A 17,838-nucleotide genomic window follows, 5' to 3' on the forward strand; every position below is an offset into this window, starting at 1 on the left:
ATGCATCCCATACCTGCAAACTATCGTTCCACAGTATTACAAGATCTTCCATTAATAGTTTCAGGTAGACATCGATATCGTTGCTAGGTTGCCTCAGCCCTGGTATCAGCACCAGCATTATAATGTACTTCCACTTCATACACAACCAAGGAGGAAGGTTGTAGATACATAGAGTCACATGCCAAGTGCTATAACTACTGCTCATGTTGCCGAATGGATTCATCCCATCCATACTCAAGACAAATCTTATATTCGTCACATCTTCTGCAAAGGGCTTTTTGTATTTCCTATCGATGTTTCTCCACTACATATAATTAGCAGGGTGTCTTAGTATTCCATCATCCTTGCGCTCATCGGCGTGCCATCGCATCTGTTCGGCATGCTTTTTGTTCGTGAATAAACGCTCCAAACGGGGGACTATAGGAAAATACCACATCACCCTTCACGAGACGCTGTTTCTTCTTTCCTTCACTATCAATATCATCATCGTCATGCTTGTACCGTGCTGCACCACAGACGAGACACGCTTGCATCTTTGCATGCTCTCCGCGGTACAACATGCAATCGTTTGGACATGCATGTATTTTCTGTACACCCAACCATAATGGGCACATAACCTGCTTGGCCTGGCACGTGTCTTCTGGCAGCACATTTTTCTTTGGAAGTAATTTCTTCAAGAACAGTAACAACTCTGTGAAGCTTGTCTCGGGCCACCCATTTCTTGCCTTCAATTGCAGCAGTGAAAACATGGTCCACAACTTTGTGTGCTCCTTCTCACAGCCTAAGAACAACGGTGTTTTAAAGTCCTCTAACATATGTTGGAATTTTTGAAATTCTCTTTCATTGGTGAAGTTTCCCTCCCCATCGCACAACATCTGCTCCAGATCATCGACGTCGGCATCGGCCAACATCTCCTCTAGATCATCATCGGCCAATGTATCTCCGGCAAGCGGCATATTGATGTATTCGTCGACCGGTATATCGGTGCATATGTCTTCATCTTCTCTTTCAATGTATTGCCCTTCCTGTACGATTCTCAGCTTTACCGTGCTCGGTCCAACAGGTATAGCCAGGCATAAAGCCCCTTGGCATCAAGTGAGAATGTATCTGCTAGGTGGTGGAGAACTACTTCTTGTTCTCGCAATCTATGCATGGATAGTACATGTATTGAGACTGTGTATTTAACTTGTGCGTCACGGCTTGTACCAGGAAACAATCCACGTCGTTCTTGTACTCTATGCTCACATGGCTCGCATCCATCTCCTACCGGTAATTGGCTCGGGTTGGAGGAGCCACCTTTTGCATGGTTTCACGTCTGCTTCCGATGAGTATTTGTTGGTGCCATCCCTAGAAATTTTCTTTATTATTCAACACCTTATCTATGACTCATTAAGGAATCATGAAAAATAAATACGCTCATACATAAATATAATTGTATCTTGCTACATACCTAAATACCATGGCGAAATTTTCTAATTCATTAAAAATCAAAATAAATACGTTCATACCTAAAGTTTCCATATTGGGAACATACTAATTAATTAAAATAGAAAACATATAATTGGAGCTTTCTACATACCTAAATATCATGGTTAATTTTTTAATTCACTAAAAATCAACCATAAATATGCTCATACCTAAAGTTTCTATATTAGAGCTTGCTAATTAATTAAAATATAAAAAATATAATTGGAGTTTGCTGTATACCTTAATATCATGGCTAAATTTTCTAATTCATTAAAAACCAATAATAAATATGCTCATACATATAGCTAATGTAAGTCAATAATAAAGACACTTTCCACCATAATTGAAGCTTCCATATCATAAATGAGGTCTAATTGCATCTACATTGTCTCAAAACATCATGACTATAGGTTCATCTCCATCATTTCAAAATATAGAGCAATTTAGTAAATAAAATTCAAATAGAAATAGATTGGAAAGGAAGTTACACGCCTTGGAACATCTAGGGCATGAGGATTTCTCAAAATTTTGAAGCCACCAAGATCCTGGTGAGCAAAAATGGCCGCCACCGAGCAAGAATAGAGCTCCCCTTTGTTTGCTCGAGCTTGCGGAAGGAGATCTCCTACAGAACTGGCCTTATATCACTGTCGACTGAATCCTTCAGCCGGTAGTGATAACCCCCTTCACTGCTGGTCCACCGAGCTGGTACTAATAGAACTCTACTATCACTGTTCGTTGCGCACTGCCGGCTCCAAAACCGGCAGTGAAGGGGGTTTGGAGCCGACAGTGAAGGAGTTTTCTGTAGTAGTGAGAGGGCAACTTTTATATAGCCGGGACATCACTACCAGCTCATTTAATTAGCCGGTAGTAATGTTACGCTATCACTGCCGGTCGATGGATTAAGCCGACAGTGATGAGGGAGCAGGGCATCACTGCCGACTCAATCCATCGACCGGCAGTGATGACCTTTATCACTGCTAGTTCATAAGTTATGATGACTGATTCTTCATCACTACCGGTTCATAAGTCATGATGACTGATTCTTCCCATGTAGCTTATGAACCGGCAGTGATGCCCTATCACTGTCGGTCCATTAGGAACTGACAGTAATGGGCCAGCATATAAGGCTAGTTCTGTAGTAGTGGTTACAGGTTGTTGAGTTTTAGCTGATTAGCATCCGTCTTGTAGAACTAAGGTGCTTGATTATGTTAGAGGTTGAGTTCTGGAGACTATGTGAGATGATTATATTTGATTGTGAGATATGTTTGTATGGATAAGATGAGTCGATTTGAGCACGACGGTGGCAGTGGCGGCAGGAGAACGACGGTGATGGCGGTAGGAGCGGCAGCCGAGCTGGCTCTCTTGAGCCAGCTCGTTTATTTTTTTTTGGAGGGCTTGGGAACACATATGAATGCCGGTTGGAGGTATGAACCGGCACTGAAAAAACTTTTAGTGCCGGTTCCAGACCCGACATTGATAGTCACTGACTATCAGTGCTAGATAAAGAGTGTTGTTTTTCAACCAGTACTAATATATAGTTCTGTAGTAGTGCGTCGACTTGTTAAGATGATAGCGCATTCATCTAGTTGCGCAACTACCCTCGACTTCTTTGAAAACTGGATAAAGTATACATGTCTCCTACAATATATACGTTTTGGTCAAAATTGTGTGCAAGCTATCATTTATTTGTTTCTTTTAAAATGTACCTCCAAATCCATCTTGTAATTTTGCCATGTCCACATAAATGACTAATTTGAATATTTTCAAATTGTTCTGGCATGTACAAGAGGAAAACGTTTTGAAGGCTTGCACAAAAACAACAATTTTACAGAGTACGGTAACCCACGCTGCTCCTGTGGGTACGCTCCTTCCACCCCCGTTCCTCACCGTGGACGGTCGTGCTAAGTAAAAGCTTCCATGCATGTATTTTTGGCATATCTCGGCTGATTTCTCCACCTGGAGACCAACAGTATGAAACGGAAGGAATCACATCTACAATGAGTTGTCCAAAGTTAATTTAGCAGATCCAAAAATGCAATAGATGAGTGTAAGCAGTCAATGAGTTGTGAGTAGTAGTTGCTACATATTGTGGTGATAAGGTTCCAAGCTGGAAGCACACAGCAGACGTTGATGTCTGGTGGGATCCAACTGTCATAAAATGAGGCAAATAGATAGAGGCATTTTCTTTTTTACACTATAGATTTTAGGTTCCCCCTTCACATTTGCCTATATAAGAGCCCTGTCCCTCTGTACTATTTGCTTAAGCAATTAAAAGGATTCTACTAGTAAGCTCTTCACAACTTTCTCCACCATGTCTCACAGCGGCTCATCGTCCAACATTTCAAGCAAGACGGTATGGAAATACATCCATTAAATTTGACCAACACGTGTTTGAGATTCCTAGAGGTCTTTGATGTTGTTAGATCTTAAACCTTGGATATTTGAGTCGTTGTTTATGAGTTAGGTTTGACTTTTATTTCTATGCACTATTGAGTTCAAAAATAAGCTTTCTCCTGATATGGTCTTCCGGATCCACGACTGTTCATTGGTGCTTTGTCCAACTAACTTTTTCCATCAATATTTTGGTACACGGTTAAATGTTTTTTTTCAAAAAGATGGTTGGAGCACAGCCGTTCCATTCAGAAGAAGAGAAAAAAAAAGAGACAATAGACTGATAGATTTACCATGACTTTTTTTTACTCTTCATTCCACCTAATTAATTAACGATTCTTTCCCTAGAAAAGAAAAGAAAAGAAAAGAATTGAACGTTTATAATCTGGTTAGCTCATAATCTATTATAATATCTTTTTACTCTTTATTACCTTCTTGGTTCCAATCTGATTAGCTCATAATCTATTATAATCGTTTATACCTATGGTGTTATTGATCAGGGGAAGGAGTCCGTGGTGGAGGAGCATGCCCACGGTAGCATGGGAGGGGCGAACGGCAAGTGCCAACTGCAGCTGCCGTTGGTGGACAAACCGGCGGCGGAGGAGGAGCAGAAGCCAAAATGGCTAAAGGTATTACTGAGGACCAAGTTCTGGGAGCCGTGCAAGGGGCACACAGCCGAGAATAGGGCAGAGGAATGCATGTTCTGCCTCACGTGCTACAAAGTTTTTTGCCCGCACTGCACCCATGATGAGCCCGGCCACTGCCTCCTCAAGGTCCGCCGCTACGTCTACCGGTCCGTCGTCCTCGCCAAGGACATGCAGGAACTGAATGTTGATGTGTCCAGGATACAGGTATATATATATTGCGTCCTGTTGGTGACGAAGTGTACAATTAACAGCGCATCTCCTACACAATATACTCACAACACACGTGTGTGAGCAACATTGGATCGTTGAATATGCACGTGACACTTTAAGCAGGTCGAACTCATATGCCTCTAAATTTGAATTTGTACCTACAGACGTACGTTATCAATGGCCAGAAAGGAGTACATCTGAGGCCCATGAAGAGGTCCCCACTGTTTAGACCTCCAGCTGGGGCACCTCGTTGCCTGACTTGTCAGTGCTGGCTCCGGAATGCTCCCAACTTATTCTGCTCCATTACCTGTGAGGTTATATATTCTTCTCTTGGCTAGCACTATTAGCATAATATGAGTTACCATAACGTAATTTTCAAGTTACGAGTTCAACATGTTTTTTTACCTGTTACACACATTAAATAAGTATAAGCAAATGTTGTTTCATTGTCACCGTCTCTAGTATAACAAGTGTGTTCAAGGCTTTGGTTCTGATCTTTCTTCCCCTTATCAGGCAAAAGTGGATGTGTCACAAGATGACTTCTCAGGACCTGAAGCTGAGCGTCGATACAAAGGCCTCCAAACTATGCTGGCCGTGCAGCCATCTGATGCATCACCGACGGTTGATCAGCACCATCTGCCTAAAGCTGAGCATGGAAACGGGCCCCACAATGCCCCAGAGCCGCATGATGCACCGCTAGTGGCAAATCAGGAGGGCCTAGAGAAGCGCTCATTTCGCATGAGGGCACGCAAGCAGGTGGAGCCACTGAGGGCACCATTCTTCTGATATGTTGATCGAGAGAGCTGAATAAATAAGCTCGAACCAGGGACTTGCAGAAAACCTAGCCATGGTGGCTATGTTTGATCCAACTCCATGGTTGTGCTCTCCCTTGTCGCTTTTGTCGAACTAGTTGTATTGTACAACATCCATCGGTTTGAGGTGAACCTGTTGCTAGGATTTCCATGTGGTATCAGTTTGACAATAGTGTTATGTCATATCAGTTTGATAATATGTTTCTGGTGTTCTTCGCTTGCCTTCTTTTTTTAGAGAGTAAGATGTGATTTGGTATATGGTGTATGCATTTCAATCTGATTCATTTTTTTATGAATGAGCTTATGAGACCCCGGTTTTCCTAATCTGAGCATGGCAAACCAGCTTTTAGAATCCTCGTTCCTTGAGCTCAAGCTCATCAAGACTACAATAACGCCACATTCTGGTACTAGGTCATTTTTTGTACGCCCAAATGGACACACCGTTCTCGGGATAGGCCCTCAAACTCGATATGCCTCTTTTTCTCTACGATTTTTACTGGAACACTCGGATGCGGATGGATCGTAGCTTCACTTGAATCTTACATCTTCTTGCCCAGCAGTGGAGGTACACATTACTTGTTCATCAATACATGAAGGTCCGAGAAGGAAAGTAACAGTCACACCTTAAGTTTCAATGTGATAGTAACAGTTTTATTATTTACGGAAGTCCAATGGAACTTCCATTTGAAGCAACAGCTAGTGCGCTTATTTATGCATTGAATCATTTTGATGTAATATTTGGAGTTGAAATTTTAGATATCAACTATGCATGTAATGGTATTTGATGTAATTTTAGAAATGCTTGTAGTTTGAATTAATGTATTAAGTGTTTATCGTGACTTAAACATTAGAAGAATGGATGCATGTGCATGTGATGCATTTTGGATTGTGCAATTTTTTTTTGCTACTGAATTTCTATCAGTGCCGGTTCTATTTTAGAATTGACACTGATAATCAGTATCAGTGCCAGTTCCTAACAGTGATCTGGCATTGATAATTCAATATCAGTGCCAATTCATGGATGGAACCGGCAATGATAGAGATTTTTAGTGCCGGTTCCATACCCAGCGCTGATAGTCACTGACTAGCAATGCTGAGTAATCAGTGTCGGTTCAAAACCTGTCACTGATGGCGATTTTAAACTGACACACATGAGGTATTCTACAGTAGTGACAATATCTATCGGTTTACGGTGAACCTATTGATGGGATTTTCGCAGGTTACAGTTTGACAATAATGTTCTCTTGAATCGGTTTGACTATGTGTTTGTGGTGTCCACATTAAAAATGGTATGTTATGTGGTGGTTTTGACTCAGTCGTAGCTATAGTTTTTGAGATTGTAGTTTCGCTTGCCTTCTTTTTTTATAGAGTAAGATGTGATTTGGTATATGGTGTATGCATTTTAATCTAATTCTCTTTTTTTCACTAAATGAGCTTATGAGACCCCGGCTTTCCTAATCTCAGCATGGCGAACCAGCTTTTTGAATCCTCAGTCCTTGAGCTCGAGCTCATCGACTATGACAACGCCACATTCTGGTACCGGGTCATTTTTCGTACGCCCAAATGGACACACCGCCCTCGGGATAGGCCCTCAAACTCAATGTGCCTCGCTCTCATGGCCACAGCGTTGAAGCAGGACCCGTACCCAGCGCCTACCATCTCATGCACACAACCAAGGAGATAGCCATCACACCCTGCCACGACTGACCCGCCCTACTGGCCGAGGCCATCTGCCACCGGTACGTGCTGCCCCTCTCCAACTGCGGCTTAGGCATACATTTTCACTCCAACGATGTCGCGGTTCAGCACAATTTCTTTCCTGGCTACAACAATGGAGGTCAACACATACAGAAGTAGGATGTAGAAGGTTTTGGAGCCAGGCCACCTTGTCGAGCTTGTGCGGCAGCTCAAGCTGCAGTTCCACGGGCCCTCCACCTCTGCCGAACTCTATTGCCGCTATGTCGAGCAGATCATCGTGTTGGAACTCATGCCTGATAATCATGTTGGAACTCAAGCCCGATCTATACAATCTTTTCAGTGGATGCACGCATGCGAGATTGTGTAGAACCTAGAACTCGAGAGATGAACACGAGAGCAATTTTGGTGCTACCGAAGAATCGCACCATTTTCTGTTTTTACTTATGTAGACATCCTTGATGACATGTAGGTCTCCTAATTGGGTTAGGAAACCAACTACACCATGCCAAATTTAGGTGTCATGCAATCCCACTACACGTTGGCAACAAATCTACATCAAATACAACATTTCCTAATACACATAATCTATATTTGGTAACCCTAATGCAAACCAAACATCAAAAAACTAATGTTGACACAATTAGCTGATTTCAACATTCACCTCCCTAAGCTGATTGTGGCTTCTCCACAGCTCACTCCTGATTTGTTTACACTAGATCTTTCACTCCCAACAGATCACGCATCTCACGGAACTTGACTCTGGGAAGTGCCATGGTGAGGATGTTAGCTTGCTGCTCCTCTATATGTACATGTTTGATGATGATCAGTCCCTTCTCAACGCTCCTCCTATTGAACACTATATTCTTCATCAATTCAATGGCTGACTTGTTGTCGACATACAACGTGATTGGCTCTAGTGCTTCTCCTATCAACTCAGTTAGCAAACCTCTGAGCCAAATTTCTTGGAATGCTGCTACCGTAGCTGCCATGAATTCTGCTTCACAGGATGATAAAGCAACACTCTTCTACTTCTGTGAGGCCCATGCTACAATATTTCCAAGGAAGTAAAACACCAGACCAGTAGTGCTCTTCCTATCAACGATATGACCAGCAAGATTGCTACCGCTGTAGCCGGCCAACACCTCCTTTGTTGCTTCTTTTGCATACACAAGGACAAAGTCAATTGTGCCTTTCATATACCTGAGGATCTGTTGATAGTACGTAAGAAACCACCATTAGAGACACCGCATTAGGAGTGTTTGATTATAAATATGACATGACAACTTGTCATATTTATAAGAAGATGCTTCTGAATTATCCATGAACTTTGGATAGTTCGAGGATATGTGGCTCGAGTAGTAGGTTTCTGTGCTCTTGTATGGTTCTAGAGAGAATTTTGGTGGCATCTCCCTGTTGTTCTCTGGATACACACCCTCTTGGCTCATTGTCAAGATGTATATTTGGAGAATAGCAGGGAGATGCTGCCAAAATTTTCTCTAAAACCGTACGAGAGCATAGAAACCAACTCGGGACACATATCCTCGAATGGGATTATGACCTATCTTTGCCTATGTAGAAATTAGCTAGGATCCTTCACCATAGATAAGGAATTTTCTTGAATCTACTCTTAAGTTTGTTTAGTTAGAATTTTTATACTTATTCAATTGTATCTACTCTATCTCTTCTATTAACAATATTTTTTTTTCAATTTGTAGATGGCAGACGGAAGTTAGATGTACCTTGATTGCTGTACTTGTAATGAGTATATGAGCAGGGTGAAGTCTTTCATGAGTGCCGCAATGGCAGATATGGAAGTTTGGCATAAAACTGCAATGTGGTGTCCATGCTATGATTGCAAGAATGAGAAGAAGTTTCCAAAACCAGACAATGTGTATGATCACTTGTTAAGGCATGGATTCAAAGAGAGATATCATATTTGGAACAAACATAGCTATGGAGGCCTTAACGAAGAGGAAATGGATCGAGTCCTCCTGAATGGTAGTATGGACCATGGACTCCCGCCAGCCGGTGATATGGATCATTATCTCAAGGACATAGATATATTAGGATTCAATGATGACTATGTGGAGTTAGTGGAGAATGTGGACCAAATGGTGCGCGATGCTGAGGGGCACAATGAGTATAGTGGTGGTGAGTTTGCCAAATTCCGTAAACTGTTGCGAGACTCGAAGACAACATTTTATCTGGCTATAAGGAGAAATACACATTGTTATTTGCAGTGCTTACATTTTTGCAATTGAAGGCAACCTATCATTAGACTGATATGAGATTCAAAGCATTGTTGCATCTGCCAAGGGACATGCTACCAGAGGGGAACAAGGTGCCCAAAACCATCTATGATGAGAAGAAGATAATTTGTCCTTTGAGATTGGAAATAGAAAAAATACATGCATGTAAGGAAATAGAAAAAATATAGCACCCTATAGATTCCGCTCAGTGGCAAACCATTAATTCCACATTTTTCTTTCAATGAAGAATTAAGAAATATAAGGTTTGCTATGAGCACAGATAGCATGAATCCATTCAGTAACATGAGTAGCTCACATAGCACCTGGCTTGTTTTACTGTCTATCTACAATCTTGCACCTTGGCTTTGTAAAAAGTGAAAATACATTATGTTGCCTATGTTAATGCCTGGTCTAAGGCAACATGGCAACGACATCGATGTGTACCTTAGGCCTTTGGTGGTTGATCTTAAAAGACACTAGTCTGAAGGCATTTAGGTTTGGGATTAGTACAAGCGAGAATACTTCACCCTACATGTCATGTTGTTCATCACCATCAATGATCTGCTAGCACTTCGTAACTTGTTAGGGCAGAGTAAAAGTAAATGTGAAGCTTGCCCCCAATACTTAGATGATACTGAGAGTATGTCGTTGAACGAGTGAAAGAAAATAGTGTACATATGGCATCAACATTTTGTTCCCATGAACCACCCATACCAGAAAATGAAGTCTCAGTTTGATGACACAAGGGAGAAAGCATCACCTCCAAGTAGGGATAACAATTTATCCCGATTACCCATTTACCTACGGGTAAATACCCAAATAGAGTAGGTTATGGGTAGCATTTGGTACCCACAGGTACGTTCATGGGTAGAAAATACAACCTGACAGGTACAGGTATGGGTAAGGTATACCCATATCCGCGAAAACCATATACCCGTATGGGTCTATGACAAGCGTACCATTTCTCCAAACCCTAACATTTCACATTCTATAAATACCCTCCCCATCTCTCTCCTGTTCAACACCCCCACCCCCTAACTCCCCCAGCTAGGCCTCTTCCCGACTGCCCCCATGCCTCCCGTCATAGCCCCATCGCGCCTCCCCGCACAAGCTAGCCCCACCACCCCACGCAAGCCAGTCGTGCCAGCCAGCCCCGCCGCCCCGTGCATCCTCGTCACGCCGGCCAGCCCCGCTGCCCCGCGTAGCCCTGTCACGTCTGCTAGCCTTGCCACCTCATCCCGTTGCATCATGCCATGCCATGCCCTGCCTTGTCACGTCGCGCTGCCGTGTTGTTCCGCACCACTGCCCCTCCCTAACCTGCCCCACCGCCTAATGGGTAAATAGGTATACCCGTTGACCATGGGTTTGGTGCCGTCCCTTTGCCTGTGGGCATTTGCAGGTATACCCACGGGTGGGTAAAAAACCAACAGTTACGGGTATAGGTGAGCACTACCCGTACTCGTCGTACCTGATTGCCATCCCTACCTCCAAAGCATTTCTGCGGGCAAAATGTATATGATATGGTTAAGAATATCAATGTTGTGATGAAACTGGAATGTGGAATAAGAAATTAATTCTTTGAGAGTTCGATTATTGGAAATACTTAGACATTCGCCACTCTATTGATCTCATGCATGTAGAGAAGAATATCTGCGACAGTCTCCTTAGTACAATGCTCAACATGAAGGGGAAAACAATGGATCATGAAAATGCATGAGTTGATCTTAAAGAAATGGGCTTAAGGCTGGAGCTTCATGCCAAGGATATGGATAAAAGAAAATTCCTACCTCCGTCTTACATCACCCTATCCAAGAAGGAGAAAAAAGAATTTTGTGAGTTCTTGCATGGTGTGAAGTTCCCTCCAATTACTCATCCAACATTAGAAGACCTATTTCGGTGAAAAAGCTAAAAATGATTGACAGCATGAAGACTCATGATTGTCATGTGATGTTGATGCAGATGATTACAGTTGGAATTAGACGAGCTAGAAAAAAGACACTTCAAGACTCTATGTCTTTTTTATATGTATTTCCTACCATCTTTTTTTGATATCATGGTCCATCTCATTGCTCACCTTGTGAAGGAGATTTATTTCCTTGTCCTTATGTTCATGCATCAGATGTATCCACATGAGAGATTCATGGACATTCTCAAGTCGAACATAAGGTATTGAGGTTTGCCTAAGGGTTGCATCGCATAGGGTTACTCTACAGAGGAGGTAGTGGAGTGGTGTGTTAATTACACAGACCCAAATAACCCAATTGGTATGCCTCATTCTCGCCAGTAGGGAAGGCTCGCAGGTCAAGGCATTCTAGGGAAACATGCAATTACTCTTGAGCCCATTCTAGGGAAACATGCAATTACTCTTGAGCCATAGCCATATGACCAAGCACATTTCATCATGTTGCAACAAATGAGTGAAGAGTTCCCATATATCGATGAGCACAAGAAGTTGCTTCTTTAAGAGAATCTAGGGTGGATCAAAGCTTGGCTTGCGAAGCAACATATGCAAAGGTTCAACACATGGTTTCAAGATCGAATCAATCAATCGAGTACTCCTACAAGTGATTTGATTAGAAAACTAGCAGCGGAACCTATATACACAATTACAACATATCAAGGGTATGATATAAACGGTTACATATTTTACACGGTTGCCCAAGATCAGAAAAGCACATACCAGAACAATAGTACCCGTATAGATACTTATGATAAAACCATGCACAGGAACACATACTACGGTCACATAGAGGAGATCTGCGAACTAGATTACTTGGGATTCAAGGTACCCCTGCTTCGGTGCTGTTGGGTACACGGGACAAAGGGCGTTACGAAAGACAAGTATGGATTCACTAGCACTAATCTCAAACATGTCGGATATAAGGAGGTATGGAAATACATCCATTAAATTTGACCAACACATGTTTGAGTTTCGTAGAGGTCTTTGCTGTTGTTGGATCTTAATCCTTGGATAATTGAGTTGTTGTTTATGAGTTAGGTTTGACTTTGATTTCTATGCACTATTGAGTTCAAACATAAGCTTTCTCTTGATATGGGCTTCCAGATCCAAAACTGTTCATTGGTGCTTTCTCCAAGCAACTTTGTCCATCTTTATTTTGGTGCATCGTTAGCTTTTTAAAACATGGTTGGAGCACAACCGTTCCATTGAGAAGAAGAGAGAAAACAGTATACCAATAGATTTGCCATGACTAATTTTTTTACTCTTTATCAGACCAAATTAATTAACGCTTCTTTAACCAGAAACAAAAAAAGATACCTTTTGGATTCCAATCTGGCTAGCTCATAATCTATTATAATTGTTTAGACTTATGGTGTTATTGATCAGGGGAAGGAGGACAAACCAGCGGTAGAGAAGGAGCAGAAGCTGGAATGGCCGAAGGTATTACAGAGGACCAAGTTCTACGAGCTGTGCAAGGGGCACACGTGTGAGAAGAGAGCGGCGGAATTAATGTATGTTTTGCCTCAAGTTCTACAAAGTTGTTTGGCTGCACTGCACCCACGATGATCCCGACAACCACATCCTCAAGGTCCACTGCTACGTCTACCAGTCCATCATCCACGCCAAAGACATGTAGGAACTGAACGTCAACGTGTCCAGGATACAGGTATATATATTAATTGTGTCTTGTCGGTAACGAAGAGTAGTACAACTAACGGCGCATATCACCTACACAATATAGTCACAACGCACACATGTGTGTGAATCCTGGGATAGTTAAATATGTATGTGACACTTGAAGCAGGTCGAACTCATATGACTCCAAATTTGCATTTGTACCTACAGACATACGTTATCAATGGCCAGAAAGGAGTGCATTTGAGGCCCATGAAGAGGTCCCCACTGTTTAGACCTCCAGATGAGGCATCTTGTTGCCTGAATTGTCGGTGCTGGCTTCGGAATGCTCCGAACCTATTCTGCTCGATTACCTATGAGGTTATATATTCTTCTCTTGGCTAGCACTATTATTATCATATGAGTTACCATAAAGTAATTTTCATGTTACCAGTTTAGCATGTTCCTCATGCTTGTTACACACATTAAATAGGTATAAGAAAATGTTTTTTTAATTGTCACCGTTTCTAATATAACAAGTGTGTTCAAGGATTTGGTTCTGATCTTTTTTCCCTTATCAGGCTAAAGTGGATGTGTCATAGGATGACTTCTCAATACCTGAAGCTGAGCGTCGATACAAGGGCCTCCAAACTATGCTGGCCGCGCAACCATCTGATGCACCACCAGCGATTGATCAGCACCATCTGCCTGAAGGTGAGCATGGAAAGAAAACCCCACAATGCCCTGAAGCCACATGATGCTCCGCTAGTGCCAAATCAGGAGAGGGCCTAGAGAAGCGCTCATTTTGTAGGAGGGTGCGGAAGCACGTGGAGCCTCTAAGGGCACCATTCTTTTGATATGTTGCTCGAGAGAGCTGAATAAATGAGCTTGAACCAGGGTGTTGCTGGAAACCTAGCCGTGGTGGCTAGGTTTGATCCAACTCCATGGTTATGCTCCCTTGTCACTTTTATCAAACTAGTTGTATTGTACAACATCCACCGGTTTAGGGTGATCTATTGCTGGGATTTCTGTGTGGTATCGGTTTGACAATAATGTTCTGTTGTATCAGTTAGACAATGTGTTTGTTGTGTCCGTGTTAAAAAATGGTATGTTATGTGGTTGTTTTAACTCAATCGTAGCTACGGTTTTTGAGATTGTGTTTTGGTCGCCTTCCTTTCTATGTTTTTTAGAGAGTAAGATGAGATTTGGTATATGGTATTTCAATCTAATTCTTTCTTTTTCTAAATGAGCTTACGAGACCTTAGTTTTCCTAATCTGAGCACACCAAACCAGTTTTTCTAATCCTCCTCGTTCCTTGAGCACGAGCTCATCAACTACAACAACGCCACGTTCTGGTACTGGTCATTTTTGTATGCCCAAATTGAAATGCCGCTCTCGGGATAGACCCACGAACTCGATGTGCCTCACTGTCATGGCTGCAGCGTCAAAGCAGGATCTGTCCCCAGCACCTATCCTCTCATTCTTGCCACCAACAACGTGTTGCTGCAGCGGTGGCAATGCGGAGCCTCTCTACATGCAGCGATGTTATTCTTGGTGAGGGGTGACAAGATTGCTGCATGGCGAACAAATTCATGTTGCCTGTGGCGTCTGGCACTCCTTGCGTGCTGAGACCTAGCTCGCCCAACTACGTTCTGCTGTAGGGCCGGCAGTCCAAGCTAACACAGGGCAAGGAGACAACCATCACACCATGCCGTGACTGATCCGCCCTACTAGCCGAGGCCATCCTCCGCCGCTATGTGTCATTTTGTGTGTCTTAGGCACTCTCGAGTTTGTGCATGTTTGGCTTTTCGGTAATAAGGGTGTTTCCAAATTGAAAACCGTTAGAACTGTTACATAGATGGTTCCAGTTGTCAACACAGCTTTTCTCGGCCAATTCTTGAATAAGCCATCCAATTTATTATAGCGAAATTTTAAGGTGAGTTTAGTTCAAGATATAGTGTTTTGGGAAATACAAATGTTCATCCAAATGTTTTAGTTCATGAAGGGCAGCAGTTTAACTGTAGATTCAACAATAAGAGGTTATCTAGAATCACAGTACATTATTGTAAGCTATCCAAAACTCATTTCAAATGTTTAGCACTACCAAAATTGCAATATAGTGGGGTCCCACAGTCAATGAGGAGAGAGTGGTGTGGCAAACTATTCCACAGAGATTATTGGTAGTAGCACACGGAACATAGCATCAGATCGCCATTAGATTATTGGTAGTAGGTAAATTTATATACCCACAGACACGATTCTTCACAACATGACAATTACTAATGTGCCATGGACTGCCATGTGCTATGATCAAGTCAAAGGGGGTGTCTAAAGAAAATTGTCAGTCCTCAAAACAAAAATAGGAAGTTGTCTGTATTATTGTATGAACCATGACGCTTTACTAGAAATGGCATGCCCAATGTGGAATCTTTTAGTTTTGCAAACATGGATTGCATTTTTTTTTTAAAAAGAAGGATCTTCCAATTTCATCAACGAACCAAATTATAGAGTCTCAATAAATTGGAAAAACATAGGGAAAAGAAGAAAATGTGATATAGGTGCAAACAAACATCGCACCATAGATATCGATGTAGCTACTCAAGACACGTAGAAGGTTTCATGTAATCCAATTGGCATATGATAACACAAATGGAGATAGATGCACCATGCTAATTGCTATCTTGTTTTCATTTTACATTGTAGAGATTTTAGTCCCTTTCAATTAAATTTGCATATATATAATCTCCAGCTAGGCCCCAACCTATGCTATTTGCTTGAGACCAAAAAGTAAAAAATGTGAGCTTGTAAGCTCTCCGAAACCTTTCCACCACCATGTTTCATTCTGGCTCCTCCTCCAATATCCCAAGCAAGAAGATAAAAAACCAGATCAGTTATATCTGACCTTTGCAAGTTAAGTTAATTTAGTTCAAAATCTGGTTCCTTTTGGGACTTATTTATGTATCAAGCATAAGTACACGTGTGTGCCACAAAAAATGTTGTGTGTCATTTGGTGTGTCTCATGCACTCTCGAGCCTATTCACGCATGGCTTTCTGCCAACAAGTGTTCCGAACCAAAACTGTTAGATCCGCTGGATGCATCCAATTTTGTATGCCAGTTCGAACTGGTAATAAGTACATGTGTGCCAACAAATGGCGAGGTTGTTGGTTTGACAGCTAAGTGCTAACAATTTCAGTCTTTTAGTTCTGCCTACTTTTAACCGCAGATTCAACAATAAAAGGCTAACTAGCTACCCGAAAAAAAAAGGCTAACTAGCTTCCCAATCCATTACTTAAACTCGTGGAACGACCGGATTTGAGGCATTTAAGACACTATTCTCCACCCTCATCACCATGGTTCACTTTACCGCCCAAAAACCAAGGGTAAACCCAGTACCGATTTTATCGGTGGGTACCGATAAAAAATCAAACCGGACAAAAAAATCGGATCAATTTGAATTTGAAAATATATGTAGTATTGGAGTCATAGAATATTACAGACCGACCCACATATATGCAGAAGAAACCAGGGCGAGATTGTCGAGAGTGGTCGACACGAAGAAGAAATGGGTGATGTAATACCTGAAAATGTGAAATTCAATTGTTGGCCATGGGACCGGTGAGGAGTACGAATTTGACCTTTTGAACTGATGCTCGGACGAATGATCGGAGACAATGGATGCATAGATCTCATCGAGATGATTCCATTTTGCTATCTAACATCCCATTTGGGCACTTGGTGAGTTCATGGCGAGCTCAATGAATATAGATTGTTGGATAAAAAATGAAAAAGGACAAGGTGGGGGGATCGGTCTTGACCCCGATCCCCACCTGACCACCCCAATTCGCTTGCTCGTCCCATCCCTAGACGTCGCCGCCTGGGGCACCGCCCCACTAGCCGCTGCTCGCCGATGCCACCCCACTGGCTACCTTGTTGTGCCACCCTACCATTGTGGCCACCTACACGCCACCACACTGGCCACCTGCACCTAGCCACCCACAATGCTCGGCTACCTCTGCACCGGTGTCGGAGCACCACCGGCCAGCTAGGGCAAGAGAAGGGGGGTCTAGGGGTGTGGAGTAGAGCAGGTACAACAGGAGGGCAAGGGGAGCAGAGGAACTGGGTGGCCATGAGAAGAGAAAATAAAAGGAGAAGGAAGAATGGAAAGAAAGAAGAAGACAAGAAAAGAATAAGGAAGAAAGGAAAGGAAGAAAGAAAGAAAAAAGAAGAGGGAAAGAGGAAGAAGAAGGAGGGAGAAGAGACAAGAAGAAAAGAAAGAGGAGGAGTTTTCGTGGGAGTTACCGAATCCGTCACGATTCAATTTCCCCGCCACAAAGGTGATTTCTAATTAGTCCTTAGTAGCTTGTCGATGTGTGGGGATGATAGTTTCCTTCATCGCTTTAGTGTTTTGATGATTCGTTTAGCATGCAATGATTAATTGGAATTGAGGTTTAATAGGTGCCGATTTTGACATTTTGGTTAAAGCAAAAGTTGTAGGCATCATCAATTATCTTATCAATGACACTGATCTTGTTCTTTTTAGTTGAGCGGATTAGGAGTAATCAATTAAAACAGTGTTGTCATCTGCCAGGGGTTAATCGTGTGATGTCTTTGCCCTTTGGTCTTCGTTTTAGCGGGAGTTCACGCTTGGTGTCATTTTAAGAATAGAGGTAGTTGGTCCCACATAAATTTCAGATGTTGTGTTCATGGGGTATTGGGCGTAGGAAGTATGCTTTTGTGTGTTGTGGTTGTGCTAAGTGTCCACTTATTCAGGTGGTGTCGCTTTGAGACG

The sequence above is a fragment of the Phragmites australis genome, chromosome 23, assembly GCF_958298935.1.
Source record: "Phragmites australis chromosome 23, lpPhrAust1.1, whole genome shotgun sequence".
In the NCBI taxonomy this organism is placed as follows: Eukaryota; Viridiplantae; Streptophyta; class Magnoliopsida; order Poales; family Poaceae; genus Phragmites; species Phragmites australis.